This window comes from Rhinopithecus roxellana, chromosome 5, assembly GCF_007565055.1.
Source record: "Rhinopithecus roxellana isolate Shanxi Qingling chromosome 5, ASM756505v1, whole genome shotgun sequence".
NCBI classification, from domain to species: Eukaryota; Metazoa; Chordata; class Mammalia; order Primates; family Cercopithecidae; genus Rhinopithecus; species Rhinopithecus roxellana.
In genome coordinates, this window is record NC_044553.1 from 105,553,268 (window position 1) to 105,574,407 (window position 21,140).

The 21,140-nt window shown below is 42.9% G+C and overlaps 1 pseudogene; it reads left to right on the forward strand.

Annotated features, from left to right (window-relative positions):
* The first annotated feature begins 15,611 nt into the window (after positions 1–15,611).
* On the forward strand, positions 15,612–19,553 carry LOC104667458 (annotated as a pseudogene).
* The last annotated feature ends 1,587 nt before the right edge of the window (positions 19,554–21,140 follow it).

Here is a 21,140-nt window from a genome sequence, read left to right on the forward strand (position 1 = left end):
GCTCAGGAAAGCCCTCAGCTTTAGCCCTTATTAGCTATGATTATTATTGTGCTGGCTACACATATATTAATGAGGCAGGAAAATGCTCAAGGATAACAACCAAGTATCCAGATTATTTCATCAGATTGAGACAGATACATATGTGTGTATGCTCATGTTTTAGCTCAGAGCCATTTGTCTAAAAGGCTTTTGAACTCAGAGGCCCAGGCAGTATCAACTTTACTTTGCAGTGGAGCCATCACTTTTGTTAATCAATGAAATTGACATAATGCTCTTTTTTTTTTTTCTTTTTAGTACCAACCATGTGCCTAGAACTAACTGTGTCAAGAAGAGCATACTTCAATTGGCTGGAGTGAGCAATTCAACTTGTGGAGGAATGAGAAATGATAGTGTTGAGACAAGAAACATAAAACCCCAGGGTAAGGTAGGAATCACTGAAACTCAGGCAAAGGAACTGGCATCCAGTAATGAGTCAGGCTTTGCCCGCCTCTGGCCCTACAGATGGCTCTTTGGAGAGGAAAAAATTAAGCCAGGCCTGAGGCCAGATCCTAAGGGACTGCTGGCAGCTCTAGGCTGTCTATGGAAGAGAAGCAGAGGGTGTCATCTGGTTGAAAGAGGGAGCTGGGGGGCATGGCTTGAGCCTGTGTTTACAGATGGAGTCCCCCGATTCCTGCGACTGGGGAAGGAGATCATGCCTGGATCAGGGGACCTCAAATCAGAACTTTTCCCACCCACACTCCTTCTTGTCAGCGCATCTTTCACTGCAAACAACAGATAAACTAGTTGAAAGCTCAGTAGATTCTCACGATGGTGCCCAGCAGGCCAGGCCTAGCTGCCCTTTAACATGTGACTGAGGGTGATGCCACTGGCCCATAAGCACACACTGGAAACTCTTTACATCCATGGACACGCCATGCCCCACAGAGACAGCTATGCAGGGTTCTTTAGGTTTGGGGTGCTGTGCTGGCAGTTGCCTTATAAATATGTAGGATTAAAATGGGATGCTCTGGAGCTTAGCTAACCTTTACCCCCCACTCTAAAATGAAGGGACTGCTAGTTTTGTCTGTTTTATGAAAGATGGATCTGTCATTGTTTTTAGAAGCTTTGGAGAAAGATTTCTTGGGAGGAAGCTACCCTGAATGCTCAAGAGATTTTTCTCATTTACTGGCGCACCAGCTTTAGAGTCCAGGTCTTCATCCTGGCTCAGCCACCCTCCAGCTGTGTGGCCTTTGAGAAGTTGTTTGACTACACTGAGTCTCGTTGTCACTATGAGTGGAGGTGGCTACATTGCTACTGTGTGGAGCACCTTCCCCCAGGCACTCTTATAGGGTGATGGTGAAGATTAAATGAAATAATGAGGCTGAAGGGGGAGGATTGCTTGAGGCCAGGAGTTTGAGACTAGCCTGGGCAACAAAGCCAGATCTCATTTCTAGGAAAATTTTTTTTTTTTTTTTTTTTTTTTGAGATAGAGTCTCACTCTGTTGCCCAGGATGGAGTACAGTGGCATGATCTCAGCTCACTGCAAGCTCTGCCTTTCGAGTTCATGCCATTCTCCTGCCTCAGCCTCTGGAGTAACTGGGACTACAGGCGCCCACCACCACACCTGGCTAATTTTTTGCACTTTTAGTAGAGATGGGGTTTCACCATGTTAGCCAGGATGGTCTCGATATCCTGACCTCATGATCCACCCGCCTTGGCCTCCCAAAGTGCTGGGATTACAAGCGTGAGCCACCGTGCCCAGCCAGAAAATGTATTTTAAAAAATTAGCTGGACTTAATTGTTTATGCCTATAGTCCCAGCTACTAGGGAGGCTGAGGTAAGACCACTTGAGCCCAAGAGTTTGAGGCTGCAGTGAGCCATGATCGTGCCACTGCACTCCAGCCCAGGCAACAGAGAGAGACCCTATCTCAAATAAATGAATAAGTAAGTAAATAAATACATAAATGAAATAATGCATTTAATTAGTACACTAGTACATGATCAGGCACATGATAAATGCTTGATAAATGGTAGCCCCAATAAGCTTTGTAATGTTTTGGGAGAGAGTGTCCTTTGGACTCAGCCCAGTCACAGAAGCATTTGAAAAGACTGATTTGTATGATGACTGTTTCCTACAGGTACAAACCTGTACCTCCAGGGACCCAGGGCATTGCCTCAATGGGGCACTTTGTTCTATTTACTCTTGTTTTGGGCAGCACCTGTTGCCCTAGGGCTAAGCAGGACTGCTACCACAGACTCGATTGCCAAGAGTATCTCCCTCCCCAAGCTAGCCATGGGAAAGCCACTTGCATCATAAGACTACAGGAAATCAAAGGGAATAAAAGCCACAATTTATTCACTCACTCTCCAGTTGATGGGAAATAGGTTTTTGCTATTTTGAACAGAGCTGTTAGGAACATTCATTGTCCACATCCCCTGTTTTATATAGGCAAGAATTTCTCTTGGATGTAGAGTAGAATTGCTGGGCTGGGAGGAGTGTGAATATTCAACCTTATGAGATGGAGCCAAACTGTTTTCCAAAGAGGTTATACCAGTGTATACTCCCAGCAGCAGTTCTTAAGAGATCTCAGGATCTCTATCTTCTGGTGATGTCACAAGCATTCAAAAACAATGAATGCCAGCTATAAACAACAATAAGGATGAATCTTAGCAATATAATATTAAGTGAAAAAAGCAAGTTCCAGAAGGATGCATACAGCATACTTTATATAACTTGGAAAAGAAAATGTGGGCACGTTGGCTCATGCCTGTAATCCCAGCACTTTGGGAGGCCAAGGCAGGAGGATTGCTTGAGGCCAGGAATTCAAGACCAGCCTAGGCGACACAGCAAAACTCTGTCTCTACAAAAACTAGAAAAATTAACTGGGTGTGGTGGTGCAGGCATTTAGTCCCAGCTACTCATGAGGCTGAGGTGTGAGGATCTCTTGAGTCTAGGTGCTCAAGGTTATAGTGAGCCACGACTGCACCATTGCACTCCAACCTGGGCAACAGAATGAGACCCTGTCTCTAAAGAAAAAAAAAAGTAAATAAGTAAAATTTAAACACATAATGTGTATATATACTTTAGGATTATATAAAGATAAAATAAAAAACTGTACCTCTATGGGAAGATTGTATAAAGATAAAATAAAAATCTGTATCTCTAGGGGAAGAGAGACATCTGTACACACATTTCATGGCAGCATTATTCACAATAGCCAAAAGACACATGGTAAAACATGGGTGAACCTTGAAGACATTATGCTAAGTGAAATAAACCAGCACAACAAGACAAATACTGTATGATTCTGCTTGTAGGAGGTATTTAGAGTAGTCAGACTCATAAATAGAAAGTAAAATGGTGCTTGCCAGCATCTTGGAAGGAGGGGAAAACAGGGAGTTATAAATGGGTATAGAGTTTGAGTTTTGCAAGATGAAAAGAGTTCTTGGAGGCCGGGCGTGGTGGCTCAAGCCTGTAATCCCAGCACTTTGGGAGGCTGAGACAGGTGGATCACGAGGTCAGGAGATGGGGACCACCCTGGCTAAAACGGTGAAACCCCGTCTCTACTAAAAAATACAAAAACCAGCCAGGCGAGGTGGCGGGCGCCTATAGTCCCAGCTACTTGGGAGGCTAAGGCAGGAGAATGGCATAAACCCGGGAGGCGGAACTTGCAGTGAGCTGAGTTCCAGCCACTGCACTCCAGCCTGAGTGACAGAGCGAGACTCCGTCTCAAAAAAAAAGAAATGAGTTCTTGGAGACGAATCACAGAAGTGTGAATATACTTAGTACTGAACTGCACACTTAACAGTGCTAGTGATGGGAAATTGCATGCCATGTGTATTTTACCACAATTTTGAAAAGAAAAAAGGAACTTAAGGGAACTAAGAATATGAGATTCAGGAAAGTGATTCCCTGTGGTAGGGGGAAGTAATAGGGATTCGGGAACATGGGACAGTGGTGTGTCACCAGCTGTAAGTTGTCAAGGTCCTAACTAATTTTGCACAGTGAGTTTCCTTTAAAAATAGTGCTTATTGTATTTTTAAAATAAACAGACATATTAAAATGCTCCTGCATTTTACCAATGGTGAGTGTGTCATGAACCAGGGATAAGATCGATCGACTTATCTACACCTGAAGGGAAAGATATTCAACCTCAAAATTACCTGTAGGAAATCATAAACTGTTTCAAAATTTACAGTAAGGATGTAAACATCTCTCCTGACATTTTCCTTTTGTTATTTGCATGAAGTCCTGACTTAAAGAACCCTTCTTTAAATTACTGCAGATAGAAGGTATACATAGAAAACTGAACCAGGAAGATCCCCATCTAGCAATTTTCGTCACATTTAGTCGTATTTCTCCACCCAAGAGAAACAAAGAGAAGTTTGTCCCTCCAGAAAGCTATGATTTTTTTAAAAAATTTAACAAAATACTAATTTATTAAATAATACAAAGACAATTTGGTTGCAAGTTGGCAGCTCAAAATTTCTAATTTTTAATATGATTGATCCATAATAAATGTGATAATTGACTTATTCTGACTCAGATTTGTTATCAGATGTTGATTTAACAAGGTTTCGTTCAGGTCTGTTTATGTTATGGGGTCACAAAATATGTTTTAGAGCTGAAAGTAACTATAGAGATTATCTTGTCCAGAGATAGCAAATTCTTGGCACACTTGCCTCTAGTCCCCAAACCCATGCTTATGGCAGACATTGCTAATCAATAGCAGCATGTTTCCCTCACAAGCCTGGTCTACCTCAGAATCCTTTCTACATAGATTTCCAAGCAGCCACTTGGTCCCAGTCCATGATTTGAATCCTATTTGGCATCCCTTAATCTAGTCCAACTGTCTGCTTGTACAGATGGAGAAACAGAGTAAGGAGGTGAATTATGCAAAGTCACACAGGAGACAAAACTCATTCACGTCTTCTGAGTTCCAGTCCAGTGCCTTTCTCATTACCTTTGAGGCATCCCTTCCTTTGTGTCTCTGATATAAACCAGGCACTCTTGTCATCACAGGAATCCCAGGCTCTGCTGTTTCAATGAGCTGAATCGAACTCACAATATGCAGCTCCACTCATGGATGTTTTTCTTTCTGGGATTGCAGGCCTCTCTCTTCCTCTCTGTCCTTTCAGCTGCTACTCACACTGGTGGTGACAGCTTCCACAGAGGAGAACGCATCCTCCTTATCTTCTGTGAACCTCCTCTTGCATCTCCCAAAGTGCTTTGCAAGCAAATTACAGCACTGCCAGCTTTGGGGTGGCCATAACTGATTTTGTGCTGGCCACCGAGCTCCCCTCCATGCTTGCGTTGTTGACATGGAGCAGATTCCGCTTCATTGCCTGAAATGATTCCCCCTCCAAAACCACCACTCCACCTGCATACACAAATGACTGAAGCATTCTTTCTCCGAGAAAACCTACAAACTCCAAATTGTTAGATAAATGAAATGGAGACCAAATTGCAAAAGCAGGTAATTGGCTGTGATCCATGTGAAATAGCTGTGGAAACAAAACTGAAGACCATCTAGTGCCTTCTGAAATTGGCCTTAATTAAGATGCTTTTACGAAGCTGGGAAAAGGCAGGCAGCAGCTCAGGATCTTTAGTGCCACAAAATAATGGAAAGGCCTTTAACCTCTGAAAGGGACACCAGGAGCAGGCAGGGCATCATCCTCTTCCTTGAACCATGAGAGGACATTTTACAACCTCTGCCAGGATGCCTCGATTCAAATTAAAATTCAAGTGGTTTTGCCAGTCCCTCCTCCAAGTGAGAAGTACATACTTCCTCTTAAAGCCATAGGAAAGACATTGGAGAGAACTGGCTGTCTTCTCATTTTGGACATGAGAAAGTGGGGCACAGATCAGACAGGAACTGGCCATAAGTCCCACCTGGGGACTCAAAGCTTAAAGTCAGAGCTCTGGGCCGGGCGCGGTGGCTCAAGCCTGTAATCCCAGCACTTTGGGAGGCCGAGACGGGCGGATCACGAGGTCAGGAGATCGAGACCATCCTGGCTAACATGGTGAAATCCCGTCTCTACTAAAAATACAAAAACTAGCCGGGCGAGGTGGCGGGCGCCTGTAGTCCCAGCTACTCGGGAGGCTGAGGCAGGAGAATGGCGTAAACCCGGGAGGCGGAGCTTGCAGTGAGCTGAGATCCGGCCACTGCACTCCAGTCCGGGCGACAGAGCGAGACTCCGCCTCAAAAAAAAAAAAAAAAAAAAGTCAGAGCTCTGTATCATAACCAGTGGCCCTTGCTTGGGTGCCTGGGAAAGGGACATACCAAACAGAGCAAAGAAACCTGCAACTGATGGCAGCCTCCCGGGGGAACATACTGCTGCTGGTGGCGAAAGGACAGCAAGGGGCCTCGCAGTCAGAGGTGAGAGAGGACAGACCAGCACTGAAACTGATGAGTCAACTGTGTTAGCATGGTGCTGTTGCATTGCAGATATTCTCTCTTTTAATTATCTCAACAAATCTGGGTGATTAAACCCATTTCATGGATGAGAACATGGAGGCTCAGAGACAGTAAGTAACTTGTCTAAGGTGGTCTCATTAGAAGTTAGCTGTGCAGGCTGGGTACATGGCTCATGCCTATAATCTCAAAACTTTGGGAGGCCAAGGCAGGAGGATCACCTGTGGTCAGGAATGTGAAAACCTGACCACATGGTGAAAACCTTTCACATGGTGAAACCCTGTCTCTACTAAAAATACAAATATTAGCCAGGCATGGTGGTGGATACCTGTAATCCTAGCTACTTGAGAGGCTGAGACAGGAGAATAGCTTGAACCCAGGAGGCAGACGTTGCATGTGGTCTCATGTCTGGCTTTTTTACTTAGCTAATGATTTTGAGGTTGGTCCATGACATATTGTAGCTGGACGAGCCACAGACAAAACTCCTCAGGCACTGGGTTAAAGAAGGAAGGAGCTTTATTCAGCTGGGAGCTTCAGCAGACTTGCATCTCAAAAGCTGAGCTGCCCAAGTGAGCACTGCCTCTCCATTTTAAGGGTTTACAACTCTAAGAGTGTCTGCATGAGAGGGTCATAACTGATTGAGCAAGCAGGGGGTACATGACCAGGGGCCACATGCACCAGTAATTGGAATGGAACAAAACAGGACAGGGATTTTCACAATGCTTTTCCATACAATGTCTGGAATCTATAGATAATACAAGCAGTTAGGTGAGGGGTTGATTTTTAACTACCAGGCCCAGGGAGCATGCTGCACTATCTGCCTGTGGATTTCATTTCTGCCTTTTGGTTTTCACTTCTTCTTTTTTTGGAGGCAGAAATTGGGCATAAGACAATATGAAAATGGTCTCCTCCCTTATTCCCCCCTTTGAGAACTTCACTCATTAATGAGAGTTCTCACTTTTATCCTCACTATCTATGTCTTCTTGTAGGACAAATCAATAGTGATTTATATAGTACACTTTTGCTGAAGCATTTTGGTGAACTAAGGTAGCAATGAAGGTTTTTATCATTTGAAGGAGTACAGGTAGCAAATAAGGGAGTAGTAAGCAGGTTCCTACTACTATTATAATTTCTATTATAAGAGTTTTAAATCCTCCTAGCACCGAAAATCATTTTCTAAACATGGCCCCAGGATTAAATCCATGCCACACTTGCATGGGCACATGTACCAATTTTGTCATATCTTTATGTCTTCAACTACTTGCCCTTGAACATCTATGTGTAGACAGGAATTGGTAAGGTTGAATTTCCCACAGACCCCTCCCTCAGTGCTAGCAAGTAGTTGAGAGCCAATCTATTTTGATAGATAGCATTTCTCTTCTTAGTTTCTTGGCAGACCAGAATAGTCAAGGCTCTGCCGGTTTTATTAGTGATTATTTCTTTTTCTTTCTCTCTTTTTTTTTTTTTTTTTTGAGATGGAGTCTCGCTCTGTCACACAGGCTGGAGTGCAGTGGCACATCTCAGTTCACTGCAACCTCCACCTCCTGGATTCATGCCATTCTCCTGCCTCAGCCTCCCAAGTAGCTGGTACCACAGGTGCCCACCACCACACCTGGCTATTTTTTTGTATTTTTAGTAGAGACAGGGTTTCATGGTGTCAGCCAGAATAGTCTCAATCTCCTGACCTCATGATCCACCTGTCTCAGCCTCCCAAAGTGCTGGGATTACAGGTGTGAGTCACTGCACCCAGCCTCTAAGACAGCTTGTAACTGTATGATTTGGTTGAGCATGTAAATGGGGGTCTGGTGTCCCCTCGAGCTGTCTTGTGCCCAAGTAGCAGGCCCATAGTATTGTATGATTTTTTTAGGGGACCATGTATCATCTTTCCGATTACCTATAGCTTTGTTTGTTTGTTTGTGTTTGTTTGCAGGAAGCATAGATAGGGAAGCCCAGGAGTTCACCTGTTTTTATGGGCAGTGGGAAGAAGGATGGTTTAATAGTGCCAATCACACAACTACCTGCCCACTGGTAGGGTAATTTGGCATAAGCTCTATGCCTGCATATCCAGTATAATCCAGTGGGGGCTGCCCAGTCCTGCTGGGACTCTGGGTAGGTCCACACGTTTTGCAACTTTGGGAATTTACTAAATGGATTCTTTTTAGTATGGTCTAGACCCCATGAGATGACTGTTTTTAATTTTATTTTAAAAACTGTGACCATAGGGGGCTCAGATGGGTTATAACACACATCAGGCTGGTCACTTCCTGGGCTTCATACCTTGTACTGGGTGGCATTATACAAACAAGTCCCTTTTAGAGTTCCAGCACATTTATAATAACAGTAGAAGAAAAAGAAAATTTTAACTTTTTGCCCTACCTTAGTGACCTGATGTATATACTGGGAACAGTCCTTAGTTTGAGGAAGGTCAGTTGAAGTCCCTACTGTACAAGTCCAAAATTTAAGGAAAATATGTCCCATGGTGAGTATCCTCATGCTTCAGCCATGCATGGACCAGTCAGCTTCTGAGTATGACTGGAGCAGGGCTTATCATCTTCTTCAGTCACTTTGCAGAGATTGTTTGGGCTTGGTCTCACCTCCTAGGTCTCAGGTGCTGTGGCTTTCACGCAGCTGTGGTGGATCCAGGCTGGGATTCCTTTTACTTTTACAGCTGTGGGAGTGGTCAAGATGATGGTCTGGGGTCCTTTTCATTGTGGCCACAAGGGGGCTATGTTCTAATCCTTGATCTACACCTGATCACCTTTGCTGTCCTCTGTAACAAGTCAGCCACAAACATCAGCCCCTTGTCTGAACCAATTCATAAGGGCTGTTCAAATCTAGGGATGAGATCTCCACATTTGGGCATCTGGGTGAAGTCTACTTGGAGATCTTCAAAGGGGGCTGTTATATAAGCCTGTATGCCAGGTGGGACAGTTGGACTTTGCCTAGCATTGTGCTGCTGGGAGATGACACACTGCTATTCCACTGTTTTGGCAAGGGCTGACAGACACAAGATGTAGAAGTACCAGCTTAATTTTTCAAGTGACTCTTGGCCTAGGTGGGTGGTCTTATGCACAGCCAGTATGGCTGCAGCTCCTAGCAGTTGTGACACAGCTATTCTTCCATCCAATAACCAGATCCATCCTTCTTCTAATACCTGCCCTCCCTCTGGTTGATGAAATGCTGGGGTGAAAGGGATAACCAATTGGACTAAAGCACAAGTGCCATTCCAGTTATTTGGCAGAGTGTCCAGTAAAGGTCCACCACAATACCACCACACATCCGCTCAGGGATGAACAAGGGCTGACTTATTGGTAAGCTCTTGAAAATTCTTAAGCTCACTGCATCCCTTCAGGTCTCCAAGGAATGCTAAATTTCCTCCCTGTCTTGACAGACATGAAGTGAACTTAGTGTTGGGAGACAGAAGCTGGATGGCCCTCAGGGGCTGACCCACAGGATGTCGAACTTTGGGATATAGCAGAGAGGGAGATTAGCACAACTTATTACTCCAGGCTGTAGAATCCTGGAAAAGAGCTACCATGCAGTCCATGCCTGGTCGACTGAAGGACTACCTTAGTGGAAAGGGGACAATCTGGGCCTCCGGGCTGCCATGCACACAAGCATAACAATTGCTTTCGTTTAACATACAGATGGAATATTTGATCCATTCCAACTAGGCATTTGCATCTTGGTATCCTGTCTTAATTGTCAAGGTTTGTTTTAAGTCTTTAACAACTATGATCCTCTAGTAAAATGAACATATGGTTTTAGGAAATTACAAAAACTAGTTGGGGCAGTCCATCCTTGCTCTTTAGTGGTCCACAGAACATTGGACCAACTACAGAATAAAAGCTCTACTTTGGGGATGGGCAAGACTCCTGGTTGACACTGGGGTCTTTATCAAAATGTCCTCAGATTAAATGGTCCTAATTTACTAATGCCTAGTCTGAGGAGAGTCAGGAGGGACAGAAGTACTTTTCTGAAATAGAGAGCTGTCTTTGACTTGCCCAGTCCCCACAGGTTATAACAAGGCAAGCATTAAATGCAGTAGTTTGAGGTGAAATTGACTTGGTTATGTTAATAACTAGATGGTCAGCAATAGAACGAGGAAAGAAGAAAGAGTAATAGAATAAATGAAAGAGTTAAATTTTTCTTAGCTTTAGTTTGGTAGGGTTTTCCCCTGGAGCTATGGCCCATGACTCTAGAGGGGGTGGCGCTTTCCTGACTCAGGTGTGATGAGTCCATCCCTTTTCTGTACGAACAGCAGTCTCGGTGGTTAAGAGCACAAGGTAGGGTTCTTCCCAGGCTGGCTTGAGTTGTCCTTCTTTCCACCCTTTGATGAGAACATGATCTTCAGGCTGGTGCTGGTTTACCAGAAATTTTAGGTGTGGTATATGTGCTAAAAGACTTTTAGTTTTGAGGGAAAGGAAAGTGGAAGATAACCAAGCATATAATTTTTAAGAAATTGACCTTTTGTTTTAAATGTGGGGGCATCAGCAGTGGACTTTATAGTCCTTGGTGCCTTCTTACTGAGAAATTTCCTTTAGCATTTATTTTTGTTAGTTTTTAGAGCAGAGAAACCCAAACACCATTTTACATTTGGCAGTGCTTCTGTATGGTTTTATACCAGATAAGCTAAATTTCACCTTTATATTAGTGTGTTATTAATGTTAAACTTAATTTTAGTAAAACTCAGTAGACATATTTATTCAATTTTTAATGTCTGACCATAAGGTAAGATTTTTATAGACTCTTTTTAACCTTTTGTAATTTTTGTTAAAGAGCAGGTTAGTGTCTTAAGAAAAACCCGTTGTGTTTTTACTTTAAGGTCCAGTTCACAGAAAAACTGGATGATACCCCTTTAACTTTAGCTAATATGTTTACACACAGAATTTTCTTTACCACTAACATTTTGAAACATACCTAGACCTTCAAAACAAAAAAATTTTTAACCTTTTAATGTAGGTAAAATCCACATTCTTATGCCTCCTTATAATCCTTTTACCAGAAGTATATTTTACTTTCCTTAAACATCTTGCACATAAACTGGTTTTTCAATAGTTTTACATTCAGGAGGCCTAATTACTTTTAAATTATACAACATTTCTTGCATAAATTCCTTTTTCATGACTTTTGCAGACAATTCTTTGACATATCTCAACTTTCTGACTTATTACAAACATTTCTTTCTTTAAAAAACCAGTTAATTTATTTCAGGACAAGAATTTACCATATAACATTCTTTTTACATAAATTCTGTGCCCTTTTTTTTTCCTTTTTTTTTTTTTTTTTTTTTTTTGAAGATGATACCCACTCTTTTCCAAAGTGAACTTCCTTTATGTCTGTGGACTAGACTAAGGCCACAAGATTAGAAGTTACTATAATACATGTTACACTGTTAACTTTTAGCAAACTTTACCTTTGTTGAAAATCTTGTAAGTTTGGGATTTCAGTTTTCCTTTAACATTAATAAGACTTTGTTTAGTCCAAACTAACTTAGAATTTGTATAGATGGCTTTTTTTTTTCCTGCAATTACCCAGGAGGAACCATCTATCATCCTGTCCTGAAGGGAGTTCCTCCTAGGTGTGGCTGGACATTTGTATGGTAATTAAGATTTAGCTCCCCTGTTAGGAAACCTGTGGGGTTAAGGGAATTTTCAGTGGTTAATGTTAAATTGTGTTTTTTTGTTTTTTTGTTTTTTTAACAGAATAGCCCTATACTTTAAGATTTTTAAGTTAGTAAGCTACATTTTTGCCTTTTTTTTTTTTTTTTTAACTTAGGTTTCTTCTGAACTGGTGAGGTGTGCTCACAATGAGGTTTCCTCTAAAACTTATTTTTCTACTTTCTTCTGTTAGCAAAGCAGTTGCTGCTACACATTGAATGCATTTGGGCCATCTGTGGGATACTGGGTTAAGGATTTTTTGACAGGAAGGCTATGGGTTATCAGTGGCCTCAGTGCTTTCAGGGTATGCCCTTATTTACACTGACAATAAAGTGGTATTGGAGTGTTATAGGGTTACGGAGAATACCTTTAATTATCAATTATAAGTTTTAAATTTACCTTGACTTTTAAAGGAATAGGGTACACTTTTTTTTAACTACTTGTATATTTCTCTCTTTCTCTCTTTCTTTCTCTCTTTGACTTTCTGTCTCTGTCTCTGACTTTCCTTTTGCCTTTGTCTCTTCCTCTCTCTATGCCTCTCTCTTTCTCCCCCTCTCTCTCCTTGACTCCCTCTTTGTCTCTCTGTCTCTTACTCTCTCTCTTTGCCTCTTTTCCTCTCTGTCTCTTTCCTCTCTCTCTCTCTCTCTGCTGGTCTTTCCTTGCCTCTTCCAGCCACTTATGCTGCTGATCTCTCAACCACTGTTGGGGGGCATCTAAAAGCAGCTGTAACCAAGTGTCTATGTATGGGAACTGGTCTGGCTTCCTGGCTTACAGGTTACCTTGTGCTATACCTTTGAAACAAGGGACCTGTCCAGGCTTCCTTCTGATGGCCAACCCATGTCTAATACTGGCCAGTCTATTTCACACAAAGTTCTAAATTTACTGGTGTCATAGTAACACCATAATCTCCCTTAAATCCTTTCTTGAAATTTTTCAATATAGTTCCTAGTGGGGTGGGCTTACTTTGTGCCTGACCCATGCTTCCTTGAGACAAAACACCAAACTCACACCACACACACAACACAAAACAAAGAATGGGCAAAAAGGGGACACACACACTTTTACAGTTTACACTAAACCAGACTTAAAACCAAAATCAGAGTATCAACAAATCCAAGCCAGGTCAAAACCAAAGTATCAAGCAATCCAAGTCAAGTCAAAACCAAAACCCAAAGTGCCGGTACAGGCATGCTGTGGGTGATCAGGCCACGCTTCCACTCAAAAGGAGTGGGCAAGTTCCAAAGACAGTTTTACCAAGTTTCAGATGTCTGGACTCCAAGTGCCAGTTCCTTCCCAGTGTTCAGCCACTATGTTGATCCTCCACAGGGGCCTGTCACATGCTTCTTTGGCGAGGCGTCCTTCTGGGTCAATTGCCTACCTGGCAGCACTCTTTGGATCTGCCTCATTCAGGCTGGTTGGAAGCCCCCGCAGAGGTGCTCCACAGGGCAGGCCTAAGTCACCTAGGGGCTGCCTCAACAGTCCACCAATCACCTTGCTTCCCAGTCAGGGAACCAAGAAATGTAGCAGGACTAGCAGCAGACAAAACTCCTCAGACACTGGGTTAAAGAAGGAAGGAGCTAGGCCAGGTGCGGTGGCTCAAGCTTGTAATCCCAGCACTTTGGGAGGCCGAGACAGGCGGATCACGAGGTCAGAAGATCGAGATCAGCCTGGCTAACATGGTGAAACCCCGTTTCTACTAAAAAAGTACAAAAAACTAGCTGGGTGAGGTGGCAGGTGCCTGTAGTCCCAGCTACTCAGGAGGCTGAGGCAGGAGAATGGCGTAAACCTGGGAGGTGGAGCTTGCAGTGAGCTGAGATCCGGCCACTGCACTCCAGCCTGGGTGACAGAGCAAGACTCCGTCAAAAAAAAAAAAAAAAGAAGGAAGGAGCTTTATTCAGCTGGGAGCTTCGGCAGACTTGCATCTGAAAAGTCGAGCTCCCTGAGTGAGCAATTCCTGTCCCTTTTAAGGGCTTACAACTCTAAGGGGGTCTGTGTGAAAGGGTCATGATAGATTGAGCAAGCAATCCCCCCAGACTGGACCAGGGAATCTCTCAGTTTTCTAGAGTATCCTATCTCCATTGACAAAGCTGAACAGTATTAAAGACCCTGCTGCCTTTGTTATGCAGATTTGGAGGGGAGGCCCAACAGCAAGGGTGGAGAGGAAAAAGGGAGGGGAGCTTGTGGAACAGGAAGCCTCTCAGGGTCCGTGCATGGCTCCCAGTTGTTGAGGATGTTGTGGATGGGGAAGTGCTGATGGTGTCCTGAGGCAGCCTAGCACCTCCATTGGGCCCAGAAGGTCTTGACTTTGGACCCTTACCCATGTTCCAGAAGTGTTTAAAAGCTGTTTTGTTGTTGTTGTTGTTATTTTCCTAAATAATTGTTATTTGGTAGCTATTAATCTTTCTTTGGAAGAGAGACAGGGCTTTAAAACTGAAGAACATAATGTTCATGAAAATATAAAAAATGGAAAAATGTTACTTTGTAAACAATTTGCTATACAAACCAAATGGCAGCTGTTGAGAATCTCAATAAAACGTTAAAAGCATTTGCTGCTTTTAGAAGAAATGAAGAAAAAAATGCATTTGCTGGCAGTGGTACCATTTGCCTAAAGTTGGGTCGCTGTGTCATCATACTGTGGTGGGGGGTATATGTGGTGCATTTGTGTGAAACTTTTCATCTCAGGCTGGATCATAATCTTAGCTGCAGTTTTCCTTCCAAATAGGGTTACAAAGTAGTAAAACATGGGCTTGGAAGTGACAAACCTAAGTGAATCATTCAGCTTTTAAAAAAATCCAATAAAACTACCTTTTAATAATCCTGAGGTTGGTTTTTGAAACAATAGATACAATTATTTACTCTAAGCATCTGGTTATGATTTTGAATCAGTAATACATACTGTCTCCACCTTTTTTTTTAAAGTGGAAACAGAGGTTTCATCCAGAAAACCCCAAACCCCAAAACAGTGAATTGTTATTATTTTTGTTTTTTTAGACAGGGTGTCACTCTGTCGCCCAGGCTGGAGTGGAGTGGTGGATCTCAGCTCACTGCAGCCTCAACCTCCCACCTCAGCCTCACGAGTAGCTTGGACCACAGGCACCACTGCGCCTGGCTAATTTATTGTATTTTTTGTACAGATGGGGTTTTGCCATGTCACCCAGGGTAGTCTCAAACTTCTAGGCTCAAGCGGTTCACCCACTTCGGCCTTCCAAAGTGCTGTGACTCAGGCATGAGCCACTGTGTCTAGCCTGCAGCAACTTTTTAAAACATAAGTTCAAGCATCTCTTCTTTACTCCTTTAACTGGAGGTGTGTCTTCTCTCATTGTCCTCATCTTTGGTGTTTCCCCAGAATTCACTGCTGACTGGATGTACAACATATATTTCAAAGTCAAGGCTGCGTGCAGTGGCTCATGCCTATAATCCCAGTGCTTTGGGAGTCAGGTCAGGCAGATCGCTCGAGATCAGCCTGGGCAATGTGGCGAAACCTGCTTGTATTAAAAATACAAGAAAATGGGTGTTTCTGGGAGTGCTGCATGGAGTTGGTGTTGCCACTTTTGGCATGGCAGCCTTTTCTGACCCGGCTTGGCCAATCCTGTTGCTGAACCTGCAGGAAGATGCCAAGTTTCAAAAAGAGGTGGCACAGGTTCACAAGCACATAACCTGGGAAAACAAACAAGAACAACTTACTCCTGGAGTAGTGTATGTGCGCCACCTACCTAACCTACTGAACAAAACCCAGATCCTATTCTATTTCTCCCAGTGTGGCACTGTTACAAGGTTCAGACTATCCAGAAAGAAAAGGACTGGAAATAGCAAAGGCTATGCAAGTGTGGAGTGTGAGTCTGAGGATATTGCCAAGATAGTTGCTGAAATGATGAACAACTACCTGTTTGGTGAAAGACTCTCGGAGTGTCATTTTATGCCACCTGAAAAAGTCAGAAAGAACTCTTTAAAGACTGGGATATTCCATTTAAGCAGCCATTATATCCATCAGTGAAGCATATAATCAGAATCGGCACTTACACAAAAGCTGCAGATGGAGGGGCGATTTAAAAGAAAGAAAGATTAGTCAGGAAGAAATTAGCTTGAAAAGAAATTGATTATGATTTTCCTTCTTTGATTTTACAGAAAATGGAAAGTATTTCAAAAATAAATCATCGGATGTCTACAAAAGGCCAGGTTTTATGTAAGAAGAAAAAGAAAAGGTTTTAGGCACTCCTGACTCTCCTGAGAAGACTGTGGATACCCAGGGTCCCACACCAGTTTGTACATCAACATTTTTGGAGAGAGGAAAATCTGAAGTGGCTGAAATGAATAATGATGATGAAGATAATGAAATAGTTTTCAAAAAGTCCATATCCTGTGTAAAAGAAAAAATACAAGAGACTCAAACACCTACACATTCACAGAAAAAAAGATGAAGCAAAAGCATTCAGTGATTTTCAATGTATTATATGTAAGATTTCTTCTGAAAAATATAATATTTTTATGAGACAAATACAAAAAATTAGCTGGGTGTGGTGGCTCATGACTGCAGTCCCAGCTACTTGGGAGGCTGAAGTGGGAGGCCAAGAAGTTGAAGCTACAGTGAGCCGTGATTACGCCACTGCACTCCAGCCAAGTAAAATTACATTTATCTTAGCCTATTCTGGCTGGCTTAAGAGGGATTTGTATTAAGAATACAATGGGCAATCTCACAGACATCTAAATACAGAACTCAACATATGATCACACCATGGAAGGACTGGGCTGGGAGGTTATTTTTCTCTCCTGCATGCCTTTCTCTGGACTTGTGCTCCATGCTTGCGCTTTGCTCTGCCGATGGATGTTTGGCACATGCTCCAGGCTCCTCCAGCCTCTCAGACTTTGGCTTGCCCTGGCAGTAGCCCTGGTCCCAGTGTTACTGGTCCTTTCCACACAGATGCTCCTCTGCAAAACATCTATCGAACACCCTCTGGGTCATTTCCAATGAGCAGGATAGAGAATCTGATCTGCCTAGCAGTGGGGGTGGGAGTTCCCTAGTTGTCCCTGGATATGTAGTCCTGCCCTTTCCAGAGACTCAAGGAGGGGCCAGATATCCAAAAAGAGGGTGTGGAGGGGGGGACATCAGTAATAGAGTCTACTTCAACAAGAAAGTATAAAGTAGAGGCAGTGACTCATGCCTGTAATCTCAGCACTTTAGGAGGCTAAGGAAGGCTGATTACTTGAACTCAGGAGTTTGAGACCAGGCTGAGCAACATGGCAAAACCCCATCTCTACTAAAAATACAAAAAATTAGCTGGGTGTGGTGGCACATGCCTGTAGTCCTAGCTACTCAGGAGGCTGAGGGGGAGGCTTGCTTAAGCCCAGGAAGTCAAGGCTGCAGTGAGCCGAGATCATGATGCCACTACACTCCTGCCTGGGTGACAGAGTGAGACCCTGTCTCAAAAAAAAAAAAAAAAAAAAAAAGTATAAAGTGGAAGCATCTGTATGCATGATTGAAGTTGTGCTTTCCATATATTTTTTCCACCTTGCCTTTTTCTCTCTGCAACACTGTATCTGAAGCTTTTCCCTATGTTATCGAGTGCTCATAAGCATTATTTGAATGGTTGTATCAGAATCCATTATCTGGACTCATTGTCATTTATCCATCTGTGGTTGCTGGAGATACTGCCCTTTCTGCCACACTCAGTCACCCTTCTGACCTTGCTCTGTGTCCAGTTATCTACTAATACACATACTGGTCATTTAGGACTTAAAGTTAAGAATAAATAGTTATCACAGTTTCTAACACTTCACAGAGAATGTAGCTTCCTAAAAATAGAATGGCTTGGTGGTTATAATTTTAAAGTAAAATAGACAAATTGATATTGAATTTTTTTTTTCTTTTTTTGAGATGGAGTCTCGCGTTGTCGCTGAGGCTGGAGTGCAGTGGTGCGATCTCAGCTCACTGCAAGCTCTGCCTCCGGGTTCATGCCATTCTCCTGCCTCAGCCTCCCAAGTAGCTGGGACTACAGGTGCCTGCCACCACACCCAGCTAACTTTTTGTATTTTTAGTAGAGTTGGGGTTTCACTGTGTTAGCCAGGATGGTCTCGATCTCCTGACCTCATGATCTGCCCACCTCAGCCTCCCAAAGTGCTGGGATTACAGGCATAAGCCACCACGCCCGGCTGATACTGAAATTAACATTTTGCTTTCTTCTTTTATCTGTTTTTCACTTCTCTGTCATTTTGATGGATAAAGTTTCATTTGGAAGGATTTTTTATTTCAAAATAGAAATAGCATATGACATGAGAATGGGAACTCTGAAAGGTTCAACTTTCTAGCCATTAGTTTCCTAAGATTGTCATGAAAACTACATATAGTCAATCATGATTGCCCTGTATTAAAAGTGAGTTAACATTATGCACAACTTAAGCACAGTACTTTCCATCACATATAGAAAAATAGGTGGTGTGTTTAGAGAAGTATTGGGCTAGGAGTCAGGAAGCTTGACTGTTAGTCCCAACCCTGCTTCTTCAGCTGAGTGCCCGTGGGCAATAATACAGCAGCTATTTCTTAAATATCTAATGAGTTTCAGGCTTTGTAGTTGGGCTTGGAATAAAGACATAGATATTGCATTCATGATTCTCCAAGTGTCCCCTCCTCACCCAGCTCACAGTGAGCTTTCTTATGCATTGTGTAAATCTGTCTCCTAACAGGCCCCTACTCTGTCTCCAACCTGCTTCCCAGGGCAGTTATGAGGATCAAATGAGAGAGAATATGTATGAAAGCAAATTCTAAATGATTTTAAAATGCAATAAAAATATTACCTATGCCAGGCGCAGTGGCTCAAGCCGGTAATCACAGCACTTTGGGAGGCCGAGACGGGCGGATCACGAGGTCAGGAGATTAGACCATCCTGGCTAACATGGTGAAACCCCGTCTCTACTAAAAAAATACAAAAAAAAAAACCAAAAAACTAGCCAGGCAAGGTGGCGGGCGCCTGTAGTCCCAGCTACTCGGAAAGCTGAGGCAGGAGAATGGCGTAAACCCGGGAGGCGGAGCTTGCAGTGAGCCGAGATCCGGTCACTGCACTCCAGCCTGGGCGGCAGAGCGAGACTCCATCTCAAAAAAAAAAAAAAAAAAAAAAAATACCTATGGAAAATTATTTAAAGATCCTTAGAATTTTAAATAAACAGTACATTAACCTGAGTTCTCTGTGGTTTTTATTTTAAATAGATATGAAAGTTTTACAATGAATCACTGATATGGTTGAAAATCTTAGCTTGATTATTCTCCAAGAAAATGATACAGTGGTTTTTGTGATGAATTTTCTAAAATTGCCAGCCAAAAAAAAACCAAAACCTTTTTTGAGTTGAGTGCCTGGATCAGTCAAAGGAACATTGACTGTGTAATGGAAAAATGTTTTCCGTGTTCACTAACAGCTTGCCTTTGCTTGATTCCAGCTGCAGCATATCATGAGTGATGAGATCTGTATACAGGTGACTGACCTTTACCTGGCAGAAAACAATAATGGGGCCACCAGAGGCCAGCCGAACACACAGAACTCAAGAAGCCTTCTGGAGTCAAGTATCCGCGGAAAGCCAAGCAGCTAATGTCAGACGAGAAATGCTTTAAGGTGAGAGTTGCTCATGTAGTCAAAGACCTTGCTGCTGACAATGTAAGTTGTTAGGATTCTCTGAATCAGAAGTTAAAGCCAGGATACTTTGACCCTGTGATTCTACTGGAACTTTTTAGAGTTCCTAATGAGTTCAGCAGAGAAATACAAAGTGGAAGTAACCATCTTCCTGGACAATCTACTTAGTTTCTTTCTTGCCTTTAAAAAAAAAAAAAAGAAAGAAAATCTAGTTATATATGATTTTTACAATTTTGTATTCTTCTTTTTCTCTGAACATTTTTCATAGTATGCTCTGTATATATTATTGTTAAAAAAAAAAAGTTGGTACATGAAACCCATGGTCATGGCCATTATAGAAAAGAAAATGTAGGCCTGGCACACGTGGCTCATACTTGTAATCCCAGCACTCTGGGAGGCCGAGGTGGGCAGATTGCTTGAGACCAGCTTGGGAAACATGGCAAAACCCCATCTTTGCAAAAAATACAAGAATACAAAAATTAGCCAGGTGTGGTGGCATGTGCCTGTAGTCCCAGCTACTCAGGAGACAGAGGTGGGAGGATCGCTTAAGCTGGGAGATCGAGGCTGCAGTGAGCCCTGATCACGTCACTGCCCTCCAGCCTGTGTGACAGAGTAAGAACCTATCTCAAAAAAAAAAAAAAAAAAAAAAAAAAAAAAAAAAAAAAAAAAATGGAGATAACCAAAAAAAGTCACCTTAGAATTCTTTCCTAAAATTACCGTTGATGACATTCCTAGACTTTTCTATGCTTGAGTATATATTTTCAAAGAGTTTATACTGGACAAATGGTCTTTCACTTTATTTATTTATTTAGAGACAGGGTCATGCTCTGTTGCACAAGCTGGAATGCAGTGGCGTGATCTTGGCTCACTGCAACCTCTGCCTCCTGGGTTCAAGCGATCATCATGCCTCCCTAGTAGCTGGAATTACAGGCATGTGCCACCACACCGGCTAATTTTTGCATTTTTATGTGTGTCAGATCCCAGGGTCCAGGTCCAGCCCATGCTGAAGTCTGAGGGGAGTGGGTGGGTGAGCAGAAAGAACACGTGGGGAGGCACACACAGGTGAAAGATAGTTTTATTCAATGGCAGCTCTCATTAACAGCTTCCTTACACTAGCTCTCTTATTAGCAGCTTACTCTTACATTGTTCACCTGTCTCAGTATCTTGAGCCAGCTGCCCCCACACACAGCTGCATAGCCGACTCTCTCTTGCCTTCAGGGTCAGCAGCTTAACTCCTTCTCTCTGTGGGCATGAGCAAGCCCAGCTGTGTCCTGGCTCCCTCCCATCTGTCTGCCAGATGGACGGCTTTTGGCTGTCTCTTTCTCTGGGTGCCAGTGCACTTGTCATGTCAAGCCATGTTGAGCCAAGCTGAGCCAAGCCCCAAAGAGCCATGTCTCTTATGCACAGTGTCAACAGGGCAGTTATGCCTTTTACAGACAATAGTGGCATAAAGCCAGGTATGAACTTAC